The following is a 23,463-nucleotide window of genomic DNA, read 5'->3' as shown; positions in this document are numbered from 1 at the left end:
GGAAGGATAGGGAGTGAGATATTGCATTGTTACATTTGTATCTTCATCGAGGATTGGACATCTAAAAGGTTTTGGATCTATATTCTCTCCTCTTCCTCTTCCTCCATCTCTTCCACCTCCTCTTCCTCCTCCAATTCTAGGTTGTTCACCATTCAAATTATGTACCTCTCCTTCCCCTTCTCCAACCATTGTAGACTCTTCAGAACTAATATAGGGTTCTGATTCTGGTTCTAAGATTGGGTTTTCAATCTCCTCTAGTTCCTCTAGTTCTTCTATCAATGGTTTGAAGTAGGTTTCTTCTTCCTCTTCTTTAGTAGGAACTTCCAACTCTTGAGCTAGAAGTTGTTCTCCAGTTGAAGATAGGAAAATTATTCCTGTTGTTGGGATATGGGATCTTCTTCGATTATGGCTTTTGTTGATGAAGTTGGTGAATCTCTAGGTTGGATTTTGGATCTTAATACCTCAGGAAGTCTATGTTGGCCTGCTATGGATGGAATTCGAGTTTGTATGGGTGGTGTGGCACTACGAGGTCGTGGTGGAGTAAGTGATGTTGTTGGAATTAAACTCTTTCCTCTACCTACAAATCTACCCCTAGAGTCTCTTTCCCTATGCATATCATGTTTTTTATTTTTCATTTTAAAAGAAATCAAGACTTCTATTTACACTTCCCCGACAACGACGCCAAAATGTTTAGTCAATTCAATGTTCTTAAATTTCTTACATAAATTATCAACCGGAGTTGGTAAACTTGTGAAGTGCAAGTGCACTATATATGCTAGAAGCCTTTTTGAGTTTATTAAGATAATGATTGTGGATGTTTTAAGGATTTTCTTTGTTCCTATGTTCCTAATGAAAACTGAAGATTTACAATTAAATTTCTACAATCAACTCTTGAAAAGGAAAGTAAGACAAGCTATCATGATCCTCTTTAATTGACTATTGTTAGTTGCTATGTAAAATGATAAAACAAACCTACCTAAACTAATGTTCTAGAAAGACAATTACTTCTACTATAAAATAATTACTTTTATTCAAGGATGAAATTTATAAAGCAATCTATGTTAAGATCTACGCACTACAATTAACAATCTTAATTGAAATAATAAAAATAAAAGCAGACAAAATACGATCTAAACAAACATATTTACTTATGAAAAGAAGGAGATTATGTACATAGTCCCATTTTAGAAAAGCATACAAATGATTTGTAATCGATAAACAACAAATGAAAAATTGTAAACAAGTAACTACAAAGAAATGAAACTACGATAATGTAATTCTGGAAATAAAAAAAACAAAATGAACTAAATTGAATAATAAGCAAATGAACCTCGACCGTCTGTAGGGACCCTTGACAAAACAACAAGTTTTAAGACTTTATCTCAACAACTAACTACACATGATATCGACGAGAATGCTTCTTCAATTAAAAAGGAACAAAGTATTGGAACTTCAAACTATCAATTAAAAATTACATATATGCTTGCGTGTTGTTTTTTGTTTACAAAGTTATATATATAACATTCACGCTCAACATATTGAGACTTTCATGCCTTAAAAACTTAAAACAATCCTAATCTAAATGTTAATCTTATAAAAGAGAATTTAATCGTTTCTTGACGATTTGCTATTTGGAAAGCAAATCGGAGAATCATGATTGATTTGAACTGTCGCTGCTCTGTTCATCCATGCGTTGACATGCTTCCTTGACTACGCCACTAGGTGATTTCCTTGGGGATTTGGCTCGAGCGAATAGCAAGAGGTCCATGAGGAGATCAATCCCTATCTGTGCATTTGCTTCTTTGCTTGACTGACGTACTGGAATATGGCAAATCATGGAGATAACTGCGGAATCATGAAACTACTGCAAATTCGTATTAATTCTATAACTATTATAATATTTAACTTAATAATAAAACACATTAATAAATATGAAAAATAAAACCTTTGAGTAACTATGTCAAAATCTCTAATTTTATTATTTATTTGAGTTGATAGCAATAACGAAAAAAGGAAAAATAAATAGAAATGGTGTCAAAAACAAAACAGGGATGAGACTCTATAGCCATCCTTAGCCCTTTTCTATCCATGGCCACCTTTAGGCCGGTTTCCTCATGTATATCTGTTTTCTGTAATGAAATATAATATTTTTTATTAAAAAAAAAACAGGAAGAACTTATAACTAATCTGATTAACAAATCACTTTAGATAATTTTTTTTCAATTGACATTCAAGCGTATTTACACAGCGAGGTCGGTAGCCATGGAATAAACGAAATTTGAGAGTAAGTTCGCGCGGAATGCTCAGAATCAACCAGAACAACTAATCAGGTTGAAGTGAAACTATATTAAAACATAAACATAGACAAAGATCATAGATCATAGATTTGTTAATCGATATCATAGCTCTGACCTGTAAAACTTCAACATGTACACAATTTTTTCCATTTGAAATCAACCTACCTTTTCGCTCGTGCGCAATATATTGTAAGCTTCCAACGGTAAGCGAAACTCCAAGACACAATGCAACAGTCATTGATTTGTTGAGGGACGTCAAATGGAAAGTTTGAACAAGGCACACAACCAATGCTCGGAACGTTGCAGCGTGGAACGTAATCTTGCCACTGTGGTATTTGAATTTAATCTGCAAATAGAAGAAATCTGTCCATTTTTACCATGGACTAACAACTTAACAAGTATTTCTGGTTTTACACTCTATTGAAAATGTTCAAAAATATCTTTTCTCGCCCTAAATCTGAAGATGAAGCATATTACTTCATTCATAAATGCAATAACTCCATGGCAAAATCAAAACAAAACCCACTCTCAAACATTCTAAGCATTCAACAATGGGTTTGGCCATTACATGAAAATATGTGTAATGGACTTAGGACGTTCGCCAGCATCAGTAATGTTCTTACGCGAGAGTACCCAAGAGAAAATTTAAACCTTGAACGTGGTGGTAATAAAGGAAATAATGTTATTGAACTCTGCAAACAAGGAAAATTGAAGGAGGCAATGGGCATTGTAGTTTCTCTCAGCAAAATGGGCGATTGGGCTAACCCCAAAATATATTCTTCTCTGCTGCAAGGATGTGCTAAACTGAAGGATTTGAGATTGGGTAAGCTGGTTCATGCCCACGTTATCAGAACTGGATTTGAGCCTGATGTTTTTGTGGGAAACCACCTTGCGAACATGTATGCAAAATGTGGGATTTTGGAGGATGCATGCCAAGTGTTTGACAAAATGTCTGAACGAAATGTGGTGTCTTGGACTGCCGTGATCTCAGGGTATGATCAGAAGGGTATGCCTGAAGAGGCTCTGAGGTTGTTTTTGCAAATGAGAGGAGAAGGAGTTGAGCCGAATGAATTCACACTAGTTAGTGTTCTCAGTTCCTGTGCCAGCCTGGCGGAACTGGAACAAGGCAAGCAGGTCCATAGTCATGTCATAAAAACTGGCGTTGGTTCAAATGTTTTTGTAGGGAATGCTCTTGTTACCATGTATCTGAAATGCCAATGCGCCGAGGAGGCGTGGATGGTTTTTGATAAAATGTCTGAACGAGATGCAGTCTCATGGAATACATTTATTTCAGAATACGCAATGTTTGGGCACGGCGAGAAGGCCCTGAATTTGTTTTCTCAAATGCATCGACAAGGGATTAAATCCAACCATTTCACTCTTCCCAGTGTTCTCAGTGCTTGTGCAGGGCTAGAAGCTAGGGAGCCAGGCAAGCAGGCTCATGCACATATCATCAGAAGCGGGTTTGAGTCAGATGTTGTGGTGGGGAATGCCCTTGTTGATATGTATGCAAAATGCCAGAGCACAGAAGATGCAGGCCGGGTGTTTAGCAGGCTATCAAACTCTGATGTGGTCTCGTGGACTGCATTAATTTCAGTATATGCCCAATGCCATGGCGAGGAAGCCCTTAAATTATTCTGCAAAATGCAGCATGCAGGCATTGAACCAAACCAGTTCACCTTTGCCAGTGTTCTCAACGCATCTGCCAGCTTAGCTACCATTGAACAGGGCAAACGGTTCCATGCAGACATCACGAAAACAGGATTTGAGGCAGATGTCACCGTGGGAAATGCTCTTATTGATATGTATTCGAAATGTGGGAGCATAGAAGATGCACGGTGTATCTTTGATAGAATGGTTGAGCAGGTTTTAGTCTCATGGAATACAATGATCATGGGATATGCCCAGCATGGGCAGGGCAAGGATGCTCTCCATCTCTTTGAACAAATGCAGTTTGGAGGAATAAAGCCAGACGGCATCACCTTTGTTGCTGTTCTATCTTCTTGCTCGCATGTAGGATTGGTTGATGATGGTCGCCAGTTCTTTGAGTCCATGAGTCGAGATCACAGTATTGAGCCAGAAGCAGATCACTATGCCTGCATGGTTGATCTTCTTGGCCGTGCTGGCCGCTTATATGAGGCAGAAGACTTAATTGGAAAAATGCCATTTGAACCCAATGCTCTTGTATGGGGGTCTTTGCTCAATGCCTGCAGAATCCATAACAATGTCGAACTAGGACAAAAAGTAGCAGAATGCCTTTTTAAGCTGGAACCTGAAAAGGCTGCACCGCATGTGCTGATGTCAAACATTTATGCTGCTTCTGGTAGGTGGGATGATGCTACAAGGGCTAGAAAAGTTATGACAGACAGAAGCTTGAGAAAGGTGCCGGGGCAGAGCTGGATTGAGATCAAGAACAATGTGCATACTTTTTATGCAGAAGATAGATTGCACCCACAAACAGATGAGATCTATACTGAATTGTATAAGTTAGCAGGGAAGATGAAGGAAACAGGGTATGTGCCCAAAACTAATTTTATGTTGCACGATGTTGACAATGAGCAGAAAGAGTACATGCTCAATTATCACAGTGAAAAACTGGCTATTGCATTTGGGCTTATTAGTACACCCGCTGGGTTGCCTATCAGAATCATGAAGAACCTTCGTGTTTGTGGAGACTGTCACAATGCTACAAAGATCATCTCTAAAATTGTTGAGCGAGAAATTATTGTGAGAGATACCAGTCGCTTCCATCATTTCAAGAATGGGGTGTGTTCTTGTGGAGATTATTGGTGAGCTGAGACTAGTAGTCAGCACAAGATTTAATGTCACTGGTCCTACAGTGCTAGGTTGGCTTCTACCCTGCATCTTATTTTCTGGTTTCACTGACATGATGGGGCACATTTGATACAATTCATTGCTAGGACATTTATATAAAACTACCTTTTACTGGCCCTAGCTTCAGGCACAACAGATCAATGTATACGTTTGTGCTTTATCATGGTAGTCCTACGGGGCATCTAATGGAATGGTCCATGGGAAATACTTAAATCAAAATTGTTGACAAACTTCCTAGAGATGAGTAGGGTCGTTCTCAAATATTGAGCAGCTGTATGTTCCTTGAAAACTTCCCTCACAGTATTGTGACGTGCTGCCTTCTTTTAAATGTCAGTGTTGCTAGGAGCTGATGTGCATATCTTTGGGAGCTGATGGGCTATGCAAGAGGGTGAAAATTCGTAGCCAGTTTGTCCTGATTTTATGGTAATATACAAATCATTCCCATCTATCCATGTGATTGTTACCTGAGCTTTGTTGGGCTTTAAGGAATTTCTTTATATACCATTATGCGAGATCTATGTTTAGTTCAAGGCTGGAAAAAGTCAAGCAACATATGAATGGTTGTGCAATAAGATTGTGACATAAGATTTCATATTGGCTATGTATCAATGCTTTTAAAACCAGGTAGTTGAACCCTAAAATCCTTGAACTAGCCGTTGAACTGGTTTGGTGACTGGTTCAGTACTATTGTATTCACAAGATGGTTTTATCGTTCCTCCTATTGCCTAATCCATTTTGAATTTGATTGATCTGCAAACTTAAAATTGCTGTTTCGAGCACTTAGCTAATAGTCGATATGTTTGTTAAACCTCATGCTATAGTTGACTTGTGTATTAACCATTATCTATTATTGGATTTTTTGTAGAAACAATTAGAGGGACGACGCTGCATTTCGGGTGGAGACTAGTTTGACATTTAATGCGATCAATTCTATCCAAAAAAATTCAATGGTCTAGGATAAGGTGATCAAATGATCAAGGATTGTGAAAGACTGCAAATTGCTCAAGGGTATCAGGGTTTTATGCTTTCACAGTAACGAGCGGCTAGAGTTGAGCAGATGTAATGGCGGAGGAGTATTTTGGACAGAAAGGTTCATGTGGTATATTGGGAATTTGGTGTCCCAAAATACCCAACAATGTACATATCTGTAGATCCCATGGCGTATATTTATTTTGGATCGGGAGATGCCCCAGACAAGAGGAATTACATTGCTTGAAACACATAATGGAATGACACATGGGTTATTTGACATTTCGGGTTGAACAAAAAGTAGTTTTTAAGACTGTTTTTATGGTTCGAAACTACTAGCAGATACCACTGGTCTTATCAAAGATTGATTTGATTTTTGCATTAATTTGCCCTCTTGGCTCTCAAAAATATGCTTAGATTTTAAGGTATTTGTTCATTAATGCTAACAAATATTATATGCATGTAGGTTTTGGTGGCTTTATGGTTATTGGAAAAGTTGTTTTCGTCACCCAATCCACCAATTTTTTTACCAAGGATGCTTGAGCATTTCACGGCTGAATAAAAGACAAATTCAGACGAGTTGCTTTGTCTATAAACACTGGAAGTTTGCTAACTCCTGTCTTGATTGTTTATCGAAATAGTTTACAATTCTCCCAACCATTGGCTCCCTGAAAGAAGGTTTTAAATGTAACAACCCTGTCATTGTGTCTAGTGATTCTGAAGCTTTAGTTGACTTATTTTGGGACGTTTTTGAGAACTGCGTTGTTGAAGGTTGTCTAAGAAAAGTGTGCGAGTGGCTAAAGAGCTTGCGTGTAGGGGTTTTAATTCATTTTCAATCTGGTTGAGTCATTTAGCCTATGTTGTAGTGCCTTCCACCTTCCATGAGCCTGACCTAACTGAAACATGTGCAAAGTTATATGACCCATCGAGATGCACTTTAGTTTCTGCAGAGGCTTCTAGGTCTTGAATTTTGTTGCTATGGTCAGTCTCCATAATATTCTTTTGTATTTGTAATATATTGAAATATGAATTATATTTGCAAAAGAAAATTTATATGAAGCATGTTTTTCATGCTTTCAAGAAAAAGAAATTATTTATTTGAATGCTCTTTAAGAGCGGGAAAATTTAAATTTAAATTCGTATTTTGCCTCCTCAAAGACCAAGTCGGCCCTCCAAGGATCAAGTCAGCCTGCCCAAGAGACGTGCCCCTTCGCATGGACGAACAACTATAAATTGAGCCTATTCACTCTCCAAAAAGACACCAATTCGGATGATCTGATCTGAGGCAGAGTGCAAGGTTCCCGAGGTTACCTATCTGTGGAACAGTGCGCAATTCTGAGACACATACTCTGTGAAACTGTGCTTAATTCTGAGGCACATACTCTGTGGAACAGTGCACATTTTCTGAGGCATATAGCTCCTGTTTCAGTGGGGATCTGAGGCCTGTTTCAGTGCGGATCTGAGGTCTGTTTGATTGCGGATCTCTATGGTACAAGTGTGAAGGGTCTGAGGTTTATTACAGAACTAAGGCATCATTTCTATGTCATACATTTGGGATATAGTGCACATTCTGAAGCAGAGGAAGAGGATGTGTTTTGGCCTCTCTTGGAGTCCCTTTATCTCTGTGGCATAATGCGAGTTTGAGGCAGACTTGGAGGACATTTCATGACCTTGTTGCAGAACTTTTGTGGACAGAATTGTGGAGGGATGACTTGGTCTTTGGAGGTTGGTCATCTTGTTGACTTTGATGTATCTCTTGTTGCATTGATTCTCCAAGGAAAAAGTTGGCTGGGTTTTCCCCCTTTGTGGGTTTTCTTAGGGAAAAACTTTATGCTCTGTGTGGCTGTCTCTTTACTATATGGTTGATGTCTTCTGTGTAATTATTGAATGATGGAACTAATGAATAAAAATGTAAAAATATCATTAACATCAAAGGTAATTATCAGCTAAGAAGACTCCTTAAATTTCAACTTGGCTTCAGAGCAAGGTTAGAAGCAACCCTAAAAGAGAAGTCTAAAGTTGCAACGGTCAACATGATTGCCAGTGTTATTGCAGAGGACCTCAGAACCTATCTCATAAGACTAAGAATCATTAGTGAGAAGGCTGCAGATCCAATAACAGTCTCTGCTCTAGTATTAATGACAGAGAAGCCCTGCAAAGTCTATGAAGTCTAGAAAGTACAGTGGATCTTATCTTTATAATGTAAATTGAAGAAGGCTGAAATCCTCTGTTCTAAGAGGCCGAAAATTCGCAAGACCAGGAGAACGAAAATCCTGTGGCATGCCTTAGTATCTCAAGTGGTCTGAAAATTCCATAGTGCTATCTCTGTTCCTGAGAAGCAAAGTAAAAGAAACATATTTTTGATATCTATCTAAATGAAGGTACGATTGAGCCGAAAGGCTCATTCTGTAGCCCAATGTGAAGGCGATGTGTAAGTATGCCCATGCTCAACTTGGATTTAACATGTGTCCTCTTAAAATAAAAATAAAATATTCTCTAAATAGAAAAAGAATGACGGCCATAATAAAAAAGAAAAAGGAAAATGTTATGCATGTTTAATTAGTCGTCTATATGGCCTAATATAATTTCATGTAAAGTAATTAGAAGTAACTCAGTCCCAGCTGTACACGGGATTCTCTGTCAATCAATTCCCACTTTTTGTCATCATAATGTATCAATGTCATATCTAAATCCTGCTGAAATGGCTCTCCAAGGAGATTCTTCATCCTACCACATAGCTAGTCATGCTGGCAACATCATACTCAACCTTGGTCATGCTACGGACCTCTCATCCAATATATCATGGCAGATCTCATACTAAGGCAACATCCAAATGTTCTCATCTATAATAATCCCAAACATCATCAGTGCATCCATGCAGTCACATGTCAAAAATAGATCAACCCATGCAAATGTCTTGAAGGATGCTTGGCAGAAACTCAATGTGTATGAAGCGGCTCGATCATGAATTCATTCAGGTTCTGTGAACATCATGTATATATACAGGCGGGTGTTCAAAACGGAACATCAATGCTTCAATCAATTATTGATTGCCAAGATGAGTTCAACAATATTTCTTCACAACATCATGAAATTCAATCGAGTGTCCACAAATTTGCATTTGCAAATAGCTTCACAATATAGATTATCTTTTCCTAACTTCAGAAATCGATTCATCATGCCATGATTCATCATTTTGAGCTTCAGACAACATATAAAACCAAATTCAAAATCAAATTCATACCTTGGAACACTTCTGAAGTAGAGATTTGGATCAACACATCTTCTTGACTTCACCAGATAAATGTCAATGTGAACATATTTGTATCAAGGAGCTTGCTTCATACAATGCTCTCTACAAACATAACACTTTACCAAAGCAATATGCTTAGCCTTACATGAATCATTGCTTGTCAGATCAAAGCTAATATCAAACTCATCAAAATCATTTGTATCAAATATTTAGACCATGTAACAGGTAGAGCTCTCATCAAGTCATGAATTCATCTATAGTTGTCATAAGCAATATCAATCCAAATTTCATCAAGTCATCCTCATGATCATAATATAAGTCGATAGATGCAAATGTATACACTAAGAATAAGTTATGTAGGATCCATCCATTCATTGTCAGATTACTTCACACTAAATCACAACTATCAATACCTTAGCTAATGTGCTAGGAACAAGGAGGCCAATACAAAACCATTAGCAAATACCAATATTAGTCACTGAAAGTCACCATGCCCACATAGCATTGTCATCAAGGAAAATCATCAGTGGTCAAATCAAATCATTAGTCATCAAGTCAAATCCCAAATTTTCTATCATAGTGAGATCTATAGAACATATCTCAACATCAAGTCAAAGTTCTAAGTCATTATCAAGCATCATGTCAAAACTCCAAACAATGCTCATCTATATTAAATAGCCAAATCATGTAAAACTCTTTTAGCACAAACTTCAAACATAATGACATATATATGCATGTCTCGGTCACCTGCAAACACAAGTTTAGTATATATATTCATATTATAGTAAACATTCAAACTTTCCTACTCACAAATCTTTATGTTGTCTGCTCCACATCTGTAGCACTGGCATCCTTTAGGTGAACATTCGATTTCATGTTCAAAACTTTATTTTTGTGTCCTATAGGCATAGTCTCACCCACAGGTCTTCCCTGCAAGTGGTTTCGAAAATACAGTCGCACTCTTGACCTTACTTATGTGCCGCTAAAGGCTACAATCACACTTGTAACCTTGATTCCATGTGGTTGAGGCTTAGAGTGAGGGAAAACCCTCTCTCCTTAGATCAAACTTTGTTGCAGATCTACAATGTCAGATATTTGTCTATTCAAGTCCATAAATCATACTTTAACAGTAAAGAGTATATAATGAAAATTTCAATAGGAGAAGGGATCTCATGGAGAGGTTCTCCCTCTGAATGAGAATCCACTTCAGTCATCTTTATTCATGCCATCAACCTATCTAGAATGTTGTCATGCATGAATGGATCAGTTTGATCATAAAATCATACTATATCCACATATTAATCATGGTCAAATGTGTTATCATCAGCTACTTCATCATGACATCAATTTGTCATCAAGGGTTAGTGTCAAAGAGATAATAAGAGTAGACTTCAAGAATCATGATCACATGCATTACTTCTTTGTCACATAACTCAATCCATCAAGTTAGGGAATTCAATTTTATCATATGCCATAATTACTAAACACATCAAAACATAACCATGGTCAACAAAAGATCCTGAGTATCAGTCTCATAGTTATACTTCTATCATCATGGCTGCCATGCATTTCACAAACAAATAATGTCAAGTTACCATCTACTAGAATCAAGGTGCTAACCTTCTTTATGGGATCAAGATATCCAAAATGATAGATGTTAACCAAACATCAAGTATGCCACTATATCAAAGATCAACATTAAGTAGCCTCATAGAATCAAGAAGTTCATTATGTAAGAAGGTAAGATACTTGTTCAATATCAAGTGCACCATTTCATCATAAGAACCATGAATCCAAATTACTTTCATATGCATGCATGAACCATTTGAGAAAGAAACATTCTCATCATACCTTAGGGCTTGCTAATATTACAACTGAAACATAACATTGAAACAATATACCATGCATACCTTGTAGTATTCAAATACCTGTGCACCTTTTCATTTGACATAGGCAGCGTGTAGCACTTAGTCATCTTTTCATCAGGTGCCTTAGTCATCTTTTCATCAGATGCCTCTTTACCTTTTTCAGCTCTAGCTTTTCTTTCATGCATCTAAAATGATCCTCTTATTACATCTCATCAAGGAGGTTAGAAACATAGAAATACTCAAATATACATGCAGGAAGTATAAGTAATGATCAAAACAATAATCAAATCTATAAGTCTAGACAAAAGTAAAGACATAAAGGAGCATCATAAGTCAATAAATACTTATCTTCAATGAGAGGTGATCCTCTCCCTCTTGAACCAACTTTCAAGAGCCATCATTGTCCATTGTCCACATAATAATGTTTTCTTCAATCAACTTTATCAACTACCAGACCTACTAGAGACTATCCCATATAGGGCTTCATCAAATATGTCACAAGTGCTTGAGCATCTTCACATTGACCATGCAATGTTTCATATCTCAAACCTTTGCCATAAACTAGGGTTTCTCTCAAACCCATCAAACCCTAATACACAAATTGCCTAAGGTTATCTTCAAACCCTAGAATTCTTTTAGGTCTCCTCCATCTTCTCTTGCTTCCATCAAAGGTGTCTCCATTGGGGTGATCTCCATGACTTTTTCTTCAGCCCAACTCTGATACCATGCTAATTTTTCATAGGGCTATATTGTTCTTTGCTTTGATAATTGCATTTCTTTATTAACACATTAAGTTCACCCCATAACATCATAACATTATTCAGATTTACATCATTATTTATCATCATATGCAACTATGTAGAAAGAACAATATCATCATCATAAATGTAGCGGAACATAAAGGAACAATAAAAGAAAAACATTCACACATAGAGACACCAGGATTGGTCGGAGACCGAGGGAAAACCCACTATGGGGAAAACAACTACAACGTCCATGAAATGAATGCGACAATATATATACTCAAAACCCTGATTCTAAAGTCTATAATGAACTATCACTGTCTGCGGTCAACAACCGAACACTGTGGTCATTGAGCGAAATCTTTAGAAGACTGAGATTTCATCTTTTAGTTCCTGGTCACACATAGGAGGAGATATGTGAGCGACTATGGAAGCTTAGTTGCTCCCTTAAGCCCGACAAGCGAGCAACTGGGGTCAGATTTGGACTACGAAAACCCTAACTCCCAGTCACATGCATAGTGAGTTGCCCGTGCGAATAGAAGGCTCTAGTCGCACGCATGAGCCTCTGAGAGAGCGACTGTAGTCGGGATACTTTTGTGTTGTGCCTGCAACTGTGGCCCAAAACCGTAGATATGAAATGTGAGCTTCAAACCCTGCAATTTCACCTCAGAGCAAACCTGATCTTCTGCAGACGAGCCTTAGCCTTGTGCGACAAGTAGAGAAGCTACAAGAGGTTCTTTTGGAAGAAAATGAATTCTAAGGCCTTCAAAGAGTTGTTCATGATTATAAATCCCATACATTAGCTTGTGATCATTAACCTACATCCATCCTCTTGAAAGTGTTGGTTGTTCATATTTTCTAGAAGTTTTCTTTTGGTTTTGAATTTTTAAAACCATGCTACCATCCTTGGAATGGTTGTTCAAGCTGTATCCTGCAAAAAGTTTGAACTTTCTATCGTAGCTATCATAAATTCAGGGAACAATCTGAGTATTTGTTGAGTACTTCTTGGGAAACTTATTCTCATCATAATTTGTATAAATATTTGTTGAGCAAGACACTCATTCTACAATCCAATGTGAAGGCGATGTGTAAGTAGGTACGTGCTCAACTTGGAGTTGAAATGTGTCCCTCTTAAAATAAAAATAAAATATTCTCTAAATAGAAAATAAATATTGGCTATAATAATGAAAAATAATAATAATATGTATGTTTAATTAATTCTCTCAAAAGTACAATTTAAACAATGAAAAATTACACATTATTTTTTGTACTTGAGGAAATTTTATCCCTCTCGGCTTATGTTAAATCCGTGCATAAGATGGATCTATATGTTGTTTCAATCCAACCATCAATCTATAGTTGACTTTTATTTATTGTAAAAATCGACGTGTCGAAATTCGATGTTTGAATTGCATTTCCATGGAGGGTTTTATAATTGCAATGCTTGCAGTAGTCACGACAACATTTTCTATGGGCATTGATTCAAAATCATTCATTGTAAGATTTAACATAAGTTCTGGTTTGTTGCACTTCATGCAGTTATATTTCGGTCCAAAGAATTAGAGTAATGTGGCAGAGTATAAGAATTGACACCTGTTTGATTGGACACTGAACTAGAACCACAACCTTCTACCACCTTCTACCATGTTTGGAAGAGTAGAAAGATGGCTCACATTTAATATTGATTTTGAAAAGCATGGCCCAAACCCAAGAGGGTAGTCTATTTTCATATCTAAATTCACTTCTTGTACTTTCGCAAGTTAACATGATGCTTCTATATGCTTTAACTTCCTCAAGTCCGTTATTGAAACCCTCCTTTTATCATAGATAATTTATGACTATGAAGGTATTGACGACATATTTCTCTTTAACCAACTCCAAATATAATAATTCAAGGGTTCAATGAAAACTTCTTGCCATGCAAATTGCATACAAGATGAATGTAATTCATTATATGTAGTTGAAAATGATCCATAATAAATGTTTTCTTTCCCAAGAGTTCCCATCAATCCACACGAATCTATCCTATTTTGATACGTACTGCAACTCACGTGATCCTTTGTATAAAAAATTGGAACTATAGCAGGGCCCATTCTAACAAATTCAAGTAGAATGTACAAATTTCTTCCATTGTTATGCCCAATCATTTTCTCTTCGTGGGTATACTATTTTTCAATAGCTTTCCACCTTCTTGATTCAATTTTGTACATCATTGTTAATTTTTTGAGTCTAAGAATTGAATACTATCACAAATTATCTCATCATCTAAAACAACTTGATGAGCTATCCTTATGCACCCTAAATGTAATTCTTATTAGAATTTTTCAACGGTTTTAGCTAAAATATTCTTTAAAAAATACCTTCATTAGTATCTCTCTATCTCTAAAAGGCTTATCCCACCACTTTTTGGCAGTGTAAGTAGAAACTCAAAAGCACGAGACCCAAAATTCTCATTGGTATGACAGACCTCTAATGTACTGTCAATATATCCCATTGAATGCCAGTTAGAGAGTTGTGAGAAAGTGAATAGACTACTCAATCTACCATCCATTCCCTCATCAAAGGATGCCATCAGGCCTCATCAAAGCATGTCATCAGATGGCTACTAGCTTCTCTACTTGCATCTTGGATGCAAACCTCTCTCTCCCGCAGGGTAGTAATCAGTGAAATGTTACTATTAGTTTTTGCACAACACTCTTTATGTGAATTTGAAAAAGACTCATATAGGACACCAACATTCATATGTGGCTTTGACTGCATTTCTGATGTGCCAGAGCAGGAAAAAGAATGGCTTTGAGATGCATTACTTGACCAATGCCCCAATGGTAACATTTGGCTAGATAAAGAAGATAAATTTTGGACATAATGAGCCTAAATCAAAGTTGTATTTTGCCCACTTGCACTTGACAGTTCTGTGTTTGCACAATAGAATAGGGATTTTAGTTATACAGGTTCACCTGGAAGGCTCGAGTCACATGCATGAGCCTCTGAGAAAATGACTGTAGTCAAGATACTTTTGTCTTGTGCCTGGGATTGTGGCCCAAAACCCTAGATCTGAAATGTGAGCTTTAGACCTTGAAATTTCACCACAAAGCATATCTGATCCTCTGTGGATGAGCCCCAGACCTATGCGAGCCAAAAACAAGATAGAAGAGTGTCTCATGATTATATCCAAATGAGGTAGAAGTCACTTGTATTTATAGCCTTCCAAGGTGGTTGTTGGGAGCGGGATCCCCCAAGGGCAGTTTTGGGGCTAAAAGCCCATGTTTAAGTCAAATTTTTGTAATATTATTGTAAAGACTCCGCATTTTATGGTCGCGGAGCGCGAAGGTGTTATGTGTCACAAAGGGTAGTCCTCCCTTAGTTTTGTAAAGTAAAGTCAGTTGTAAGAGATCTACCCATGGTTCACAGACCATGGGATTGTATAAAAAGAGCTAAGCTCTAAGTAGTTAGGGATAGGAAACAAGAAAGAGAGTAATAGCTTTAGAGAAAGAAGTTTAAGTCTGGGGTTGTACGTAGGTAGAGGCTCTGCAGCTGAGTGCGCAGAGGCCTAGGGTAGAAGTCCGTAGCTAAGTGCGCGGACCTCTGTAGCTGTGTGCGTAGGGTGAACAGGGTTTGTAACACTTGGAAGATATTAATAAAAGGAGTTATTCTGCAATTTCTGCGTATTTGTTCTGTTGATGGGTTTGGATATTTTGTGTATGAATTTCCTTTATTATGCTTCTATGATGTGCGAACGAATACAATTACATTGAATAATTAAACACAATTACGAATATCTAATTATGCGGTGATAACTTTAAGTATTCGGCTAAATAAGAAAATCACTTAGAGTAATTGAGGAATCTACAGGGCGCACTGCCATAACAACGCGAAAGTACCTGAGCCCTAGAGGAAGATCACTTGCACGAAGGCAGGGATAGAAGAGATCAGCCGACATCACAACCATCTTAGGGTGTGGAAACTTGGTTCCAGAATCCCCCCATACTGCTTCAGGTGAGACTTCAATCTGCGCTCCGTGGGCTGATGCCGAAAGGGCCAGTAGTGTAGGGATTTGTTTGGCTAATTAACATTAAACCTGGGTCAAGCCCCCTCAAGCCAACAAATGGTTTCGTTGTCGGGACTAAAATCTGCATAAGAGATGTGTGATGTCGTATCACTGGAATCTAACTAAGAAGGAGATTGGAGACTGGTTGGATAGAAAGATCCATGAATTCGCGGCACAGGAGAACAAAAACCCACGACTGACAAAGGAACAGTGGTTGGACCGATACCTGTATACAGAGATCCACGAGATCTTTTTTTGCTCTTTCCCTATTGAGCTATACGAGTGGATCGCGAAGCTAGAAGATAGCCAAGGAAGGTGGAAACTTGACGGTCCTATTGTGTGGACCCCAAAGCTAGTGTGAAGGTTGGAAGCATCGGAGGATAAGATCGCCCGCGCTGTCGATCATTAGCTCGATCACGTCATAGGAGGATTTGTGACTGAATTCGCGGTCGACACCTTAGTTAGCTACAGCGAGGCAGAGCGACGATTTTTCAAAGGATCGCGAGGTAAGTACGTAAAATCTTTGAATACTTGGATTAAAATGTTGTTGTGTGATGTTGGGCATGGAATCCCTTCACAACAGGTTTTTGGGGCTCAAAGCCCAAGTTTTGGGTCAAAGATGTCGTAAAACTCCGCGAATTGAGGGCGCAGAGCGCGAAGTGTACAATTGAGTCATAGGGTTGTCTGCCCTAAACATTGTATTGCAAAATAATGTAAAGTCGGCCTACCCATGGTCTACGGACCATGGGATTATATAAATAGAGCGAGGCTCTAAGTTGTAAAGTTAAGTAATCGATGGATAGATGAATAGCGAAGGAATGGTTCGAGCTTAGAGTAAAGTTCTAAGTGTCTTGGGTTGTAGTAGTAGGAAGAGGCTCTGTAGCTGAGTGCGTAGAGGCCTAGTAGAGTCTGCAGCTGAGTGCGCGGACCCCTGCAGCTGAGTGCGCGGACCCCTGCAGCTGAGTGCGCAGGGCGGTGTCAAGTTTGTAAGCAAGATTGAAGATTAATAAAAGAGAATTTGATTCATATTTCTGTGTATTGGTTGTGCATTATTTTCTTTATGGTTGTATTCATTTATGTATTGCGTGCATGGTTATGATTGATGAATATGTTGTAATCTTACACACACAAGTTAAGTAACCGGTTAATTAACAAGGATCTTGGGTATTATCCGAGTCGCGCTCCGAGTAGGGCGCGGAAGCTGCACTATATGTTGCGAAGGGATCCCAAGTGTGCATAGCGACAGGTCAGATCGCGGACCTCTAGAAGCCCATTAGACATCCCTATGGTGCGGAAACTTGGTTCTAGCACCCTCGTATACTACTTCAGGTGAGACCTCAGTCCGCGCTCCGCGGACTGTTGCCGAAAGGTCCAGTCGTACCGGGATTTGCTTGGCTAAATCACCTCTGAACCTGGGTCAAACCCCACTAAGCCAACAAATGGTTCCACTGCCGAGACCGAGATCTGCATAAAGGATGTCTGATGTTGTGCCACTGGAACCCTACAAAGAAAGAAATTGAAGAGTGGTTGGACAAGAAGATTCACGAGTTCACGGCGCAGGAAAGCAGAAATCCACGAGTACCTAAGGAGCAGTGGTTGGATCACTACTTGTACACCGAAATCCATGAATTTTTTTTTGTATCTTTTCCATCTGAGCTGTATGAGTAAAGTTAGCAGACAGCCAGGGAAGGTGTAGGCTCGACAAACCAATAGTGTGGACTCCGGAACTAGTATGTAGACTAGAAGCCTCAGAAGATAAGATAGCACTATCTGTGGATCACTGGATCGACCGGGTAATAGGAGGATTTATCACTGAGTTCGCGGTAGACACGACTGTCAGCGACAGCGAGGCAGAGCGACGTTTTCTCAAGGGACCGCGAGGTAAGTATGTTAAATCTTTGAACACTTGGATTAAGATGCTATTATGTGAAAAGCGGGTTATGTGAATAAATTAATGTTTAGGACTACGTGGAACGAAAAGATCTATAGAAGTAATGAAGAATTAGAAAACAATCCCTTAATTTCATCCTCGCAGGAGAGCGAGGACGAGCTCGTGAAGGTTTCTCCGAGAAGTGCGATTATTTTGATAAGGCAGCGAATTCCGCGTTTACCACCTCCACCCACACTGCCACCCGCTTCACCCCCCTCACCTCCATCTCCACCCACTCCACCTCCGCCACCTCCGCAGTTCAGTATGGCAAGTGCAATCAAACTGCCGGTGTTCAGAGGAGTAGGAAATGAAGACCCGAACCAATTCTGGTTTGTGGTAAGAGCAGTATGGGAAGCACAGGGCGTCGTGGATGATAATATTAAAAAGGTTATGCTGGTGAGCATGCTGCAGGATCACGCATTAACGTGGTATATCAAGCATTCTAATGACCACCCGAACGCAGGAATTGCAGAGATCCAGACCACGTTGAACAGGGAATTTAGCAGGCCAAAGTCAGAGACGCAATCAATCATCAGGTTTAAAGAGATCGCGATGCTCCCGGGCAAGACCCCCTAGGATCTGGACCAAAGGCTGAAGAGTACAATCTGTGAAGCCAATATGACGTTAATGGATGCACCGCATCGTGCATGGTTTTTGGCCTCTCTTACACCATACTTAAGGACGACGTTGTCATAGAAAAAAAATTCCACCTAGGCCGAAGTGTTTGAGATGGCAATGAGGTTGCATGAGACCCCTATACAAGACCCTAGATTGAGAGTCCAATAGATCCACGTGCAGCTACAGAATCTGTGTCTAGAAATGTAGAGTTTGAAACAGGATAGGGCACCTCGGCTAGAGGCGCGCGAGGAAGTATGGTGCATAAAATGCAAAGCCCAGGGCAACGAAATTCGCGAACTACTTGGTAGGAGGAGGGATAATGCCATTAAGACCAGAGGCACAGATGAGGCCGAGCGCGGCGTCTACATTATGGTGTGCGATCTGCTAGATAGGAGGAAAACATACCACGTATAATTGTCACCTATTGCAGAAGTATATGCAGTCATCCCAACAGTTGTTTTGTAATTTCTACAAGTCGGTAGGCCATGACGAACACACCTACCGAAGCTATGAACTAATAATGGATCGGACTCCTGCCTACAGGGTGTAGGCTGAAACACGAGCCCTCGACCCAAATGCAGGGTTGGAGCGCTCTGGGTTTTAGGGGTGCGATCGGGGTCGAGGTGGAATGGGACCAGGAAGGGGTTGCAGCCAGATAATTTGTTACAATTGCGGAGGGCCAAGGAATTATGCCCGTGATTGTACGAACCTGACTAGGATATCATGTTGGTACTATAATCAGTTTGATCATGAGGCGGAAGATTGTCCTTCGCTGATAACGAAGATGCGCGAAAAGGGGGTACTCCAACCCCCTTCGACCCAAAATTTACAAATGATGAGGTCTGAACCACACGAAGAAGACCCAAATGTAAATATGATGCTGAGGAGCGGTGTGACAACGGGAGATGATAAAGGGAAGCAACCAGAAGAAAGCGCGTGGGTTCGCAAGGCTCCTACAAAGGAACTCGAGTTTGATTTAGAACACGCAAAGGAGACATTCATGGAAGCTAAGAAGAGCTTCACGGAGGCCTCCACTTCATGTAGTAAGGATCAACTAGAACCAGGGATGGATCCTTCAATGCTCACTACCTTTCTAGAGACATGCATGAAACTGCTGCACAACAACAAGGCAATCAAAGGATTATAGGAACTTATCACTAGGTGCACGGGGTCAAGAGAACCTCGCGTGGTCCAAAAACTAGGAAAGCATGCATTGCGCACAGGAAGGGAGCTGAGGTTGACTGTGCAAATAGGCGAGTGTGAAATGGATCAGGTAATCCTAGACCCGGGTTCCGACGCAAATGTACTACCAAAGCAAACATAGGAACACATAGGTAGACCAACGTTACAGTGGTCCCCTCTTCAGTTATGAATGGTGAACCAACAAAATATTTTGCCCATGGGAAGATTGCAAGGGGTGACAGTCGATATTGAAGGCACGAGCGCGCATGCGGATTTTGAAGTGATATAGATTGTTGATGACAATAATTTCTATCCCGCGCTACTAGGGATAGACTAGGATACCGATATGAACGGAGTCATAAATTTGAAGCACAAAATGATCTTTGAGAAAAAGTCACTACGCGTAGTAGTACCGCTGGATCCAACCGAAGGAGCGCGATACATTGAACCGGTGCACGACGATGATAGTGATGACGATATCGACTATATCTACAAGATAATTGCACAAGGAGAGGATTGGGTGAATCCAACTATAGATGGAAGGATTTTGTGGGAGTCCGAAATCTCCTGCACTTCATATTCCAACAAAGAGATAAAGCGATGGCAGAATCAGCTGCATGAAGTAACAACACTAAATTGCAACATGATGATTAGGTCATTACGTTGCGTAACAACAGAGGCAAGGGAGCTGCTGACATATGATGGATTTTTAGAGGTGGATGAATTTCTAAGCAAGTTCGAAAGTGCAGTACCAGAGCAGCAGCAGTTTGATGCGCTGAAGTGGGCACTGCGCGCAATAGCCGCACGATGGTGGGGTACGCATCAAGGAACTTTTGAAGATTGGCACGGATGCAGAAGGATGATGCACCTACGGTTTGGAAAACCCCAAGTATGACTAGTAGACAAATATGACGGACGAGATGATCCACACACGCACCTCGCGAAATGGACCAAGGTCTACGGGGAAGAGCCACAGCCTGAATGGGTGCACCTATTCTACCATACCTTGGATGTCATACCCATGAATTGGTATACGGAGACAGAGCTACACCATGGTATGGGCGAATGGGATGTCTTGCGCGAGGGATTCTTGTTAACATTCACCTTTGAAGATTGTTGGTCAGATATTGTGGACGATGCGCTACAAGCAGTGAAAGCCACTATCTTTAAAATACCACAGGAGCCAATGGAAGTACTTCAGCCAGAATGGACGATACAGTTAAGTAGCGCACTGGAGTGTTATAACGTGAATGTTGAGGAGGATGATGAGGACCCACGGAACATTAACATTTCAGAAATAGAAGGCTCTTGCGAGATTCGCGGACCATCACTTGAAGACCCCAACATCACCGCGCCGCTAAAGATGAAGCAGGTCAACATTGGAACGAAGGCAGAACCAAAATACGCAACACTTGGGGACTATTGGGACGATGCCATGGTCGATAAGGTCATTGAGTTACTCCGCGAATACCAAGACCTATTCCTGACCAAAATTACGGACTTAAAAGGGATCGTGGGCTATTTAGGGATGATGAAGATCACCCTGAAATCCGACACGAAGCCAGTTAAGCAGCAGCCTCACTGCTTGAATCCAAAGTATAAAGAAAAGGTTCGCGGCGAATTAGACAAAATTCTCACAGCCGAAATTATTGAACCAATGGAAGAATCCGACTGGGTGAGTCCTATGGTGGTACTGGAGAAAAACAGAAGGGTGAAATAAGAATATGCATAGACCTCAGGAAGCTGAACGATGCCTATGTACATGATCCATTCCCAACACCATTCACAGATGAGTTACTAGAGAACGTTGGCGGTTAGGAAGCATACTCGTTCTTAGATGGGTTCTCAGGGTACCATCAGATCAAGATCGCGTCAGAAGACAGGAGTAAGGCGACCTTCGCAACAGAATGGGGATGCTTTCAATACACTATGATGCCATTTGGACTGATGAATGCGCCAGCTATATTAGCGCACATCGTGGTAGCCACGTTCAAAGAATACATCCACAAATTTTTGGAGGTCTATCTGGATGATTGGACTATTTTTGGTTTAGTTAAGCACCATGTAGCGAGCTTACGTTTGATGTTGGATACTTGCTGCTGACACCAAATTGCGTTGAACCTGAAGAAGTGCACATTCCTCATTCCCTTTGGAAACCTACTGGGACATGTGGTCTGCAAACAAGGACTAATGGTAGACCCTGCGAAGATTGCCATTAACCTCAATTTGGAAGCACCGCGAAGTGTTAAACAATTGCGCGCTACCTTGGGACACACTGGATACTATAGGAAGTTCATCAAAAGGTGTGCCCAAATAACTGTGCCGGTGGAAAAGCTATTGAAAAAAGATGTTACATATTGCTGGAATGATGATTGCATGAAGAGTTTGGATGTTCTAAAGGGGAAACTGGCCTCTGCGCCAATTTTGCTCTTCCCGAAATGGGATGTGGAATTTCATGTACACGTTGATGTGTCGTGTATCGTGTTGGGAGCTGTACTCACACAGGAGGGTGCGGAGGGTGTGGATCACCCGATCGCATTTGCGAGTCGAAGATTGTCCAAAGCAGAAAAGAACTACTCTACCACCGAACGCGAGGGGTTGGAAATGGTGTACGCACTCCAGAAATACCGACACTATTTACTTGGCAGACATTTCAAGATGTATACCAACCATTCTGCGTTGAAATACTTGGTGAACAAGCCTATGTTGGGGGGCACATATGTAGATGGCTCTTACTATTTCAAGAATATGATTTTGAGGTCATAGTCAAGCCGGGACGCTTAAACGCAGGACCAGACCACTTGTCACGAATTGAGACAGGCGAGGAACCAACAAATTTGGAGGGACTACCTCATGCAAAACTCGTTGCAATATGCATCGCGAACGAACACTTCAAAGACATAATCCATTTTCTAACAACAGGGACTGCACCGAAGAAGTACTCAATCCAACAAAAAAAGGAATTGGTGGTGCACACAGTAGACTTTTCTATCATTGCGGGGCACCTCTACAAGATGGGCAACAATGAGGTATTGCGAAGATACATACCTAAATTTGCATGCAGTCAGATCCTCGCGGAAGCACATGGGGGCGCTGCAGGGGGACACTATGCAGGACGGGCAATCGCACAAAAGATTCTTCGCGTAGGGTTATGGTGGTCGACCCTACAACAAGATTCAAAAGCACATTGTAAGGCCTGCAATATATGTCAAAGGACGGGAAAACCATCACGAAGGGACGAGATGCCACTAAATCCCCAAATGACACTGCAGCCATTTGAGAAATGGGAAATCAACTTTGTAGGCCCAATCAAACCTCAGGGAAAGACGAGTGCGTGCTACATCATCACCGTGACAGAGTACCTAACACGATGGGTGGAAGCACAACCAATCAAGGACTGGACAACCGCGACGACTGCAAAGTTTTTGTTCGAAAACGTGTTGACACGATTTGGCTGTCCGAAAATATTAATGAGCGACCGCAGCACACATTTATTGAATGAAACCATCAACGCGCTCATGGAAGAATTCCAGGTTTATCACCAGAAAAGTACACTGTACCACCCACAGGCCAATGGAATAGTAGAAGCATTCAATAAAATACTGGAGACTGCGCTGACCAAAGTATGTAATGCATAGCGGGACCACTGGGACCTATGCGTACCTGCTGTGTTATGGGCGTACAGGACAACATGCAATAAATTGATGGGACAAACACCAT

At 40.2% G+C, this 23,463-nt stretch overlaps 1 pseudogene across 2 annotated transcripts; it reads left to right on the top strand.

The window, feature by feature from the left end:
• Positions 1-2,242: 2,242 nt before the first annotated feature.
• LOC149173280 (putative pentatricopeptide repeat-containing protein At3g13770, mitochondrial pseudogene) lies at positions 2,243-6,638 on the top strand (annotated as a pseudogene). Of its 2 annotated transcripts, XR_016259113.1 has the most exons (3): positions 2,243-5,143; positions 5,467-5,555; positions 5,998-6,638. The product of XR_016259113.1 is annotated as a putative pentatricopeptide repeat-containing protein At3g13770, mitochondrial pseudogene, transcript variant X1 (transcript). The 2 variants fall into 2 exon arrangements; XR_016259114.1 differs by lacking the exon at positions 5,467-5,555.
• Positions 6,639-23,463: the final 16,825 nt, after the last annotated feature.

The sequence above is a fragment of the Pinus tabuliformis genome, chromosome 4_2 (genome assembly GCF_031772625.1).
Source record: "Pinus tabuliformis cultivar Carrire ecotype Pingquan chromosome 4_2, CPIR1, whole genome shotgun sequence".
Taxonomy (NCBI): Eukaryota; Viridiplantae; Streptophyta; class Pinopsida; order Pinales; family Pinaceae; genus Pinus; species Pinus tabuliformis.
The sequence above is the reverse complement of the archived record's forward strand: the minus strand, read 5'-3'. Positions and strand labels throughout refer to the sequence as shown.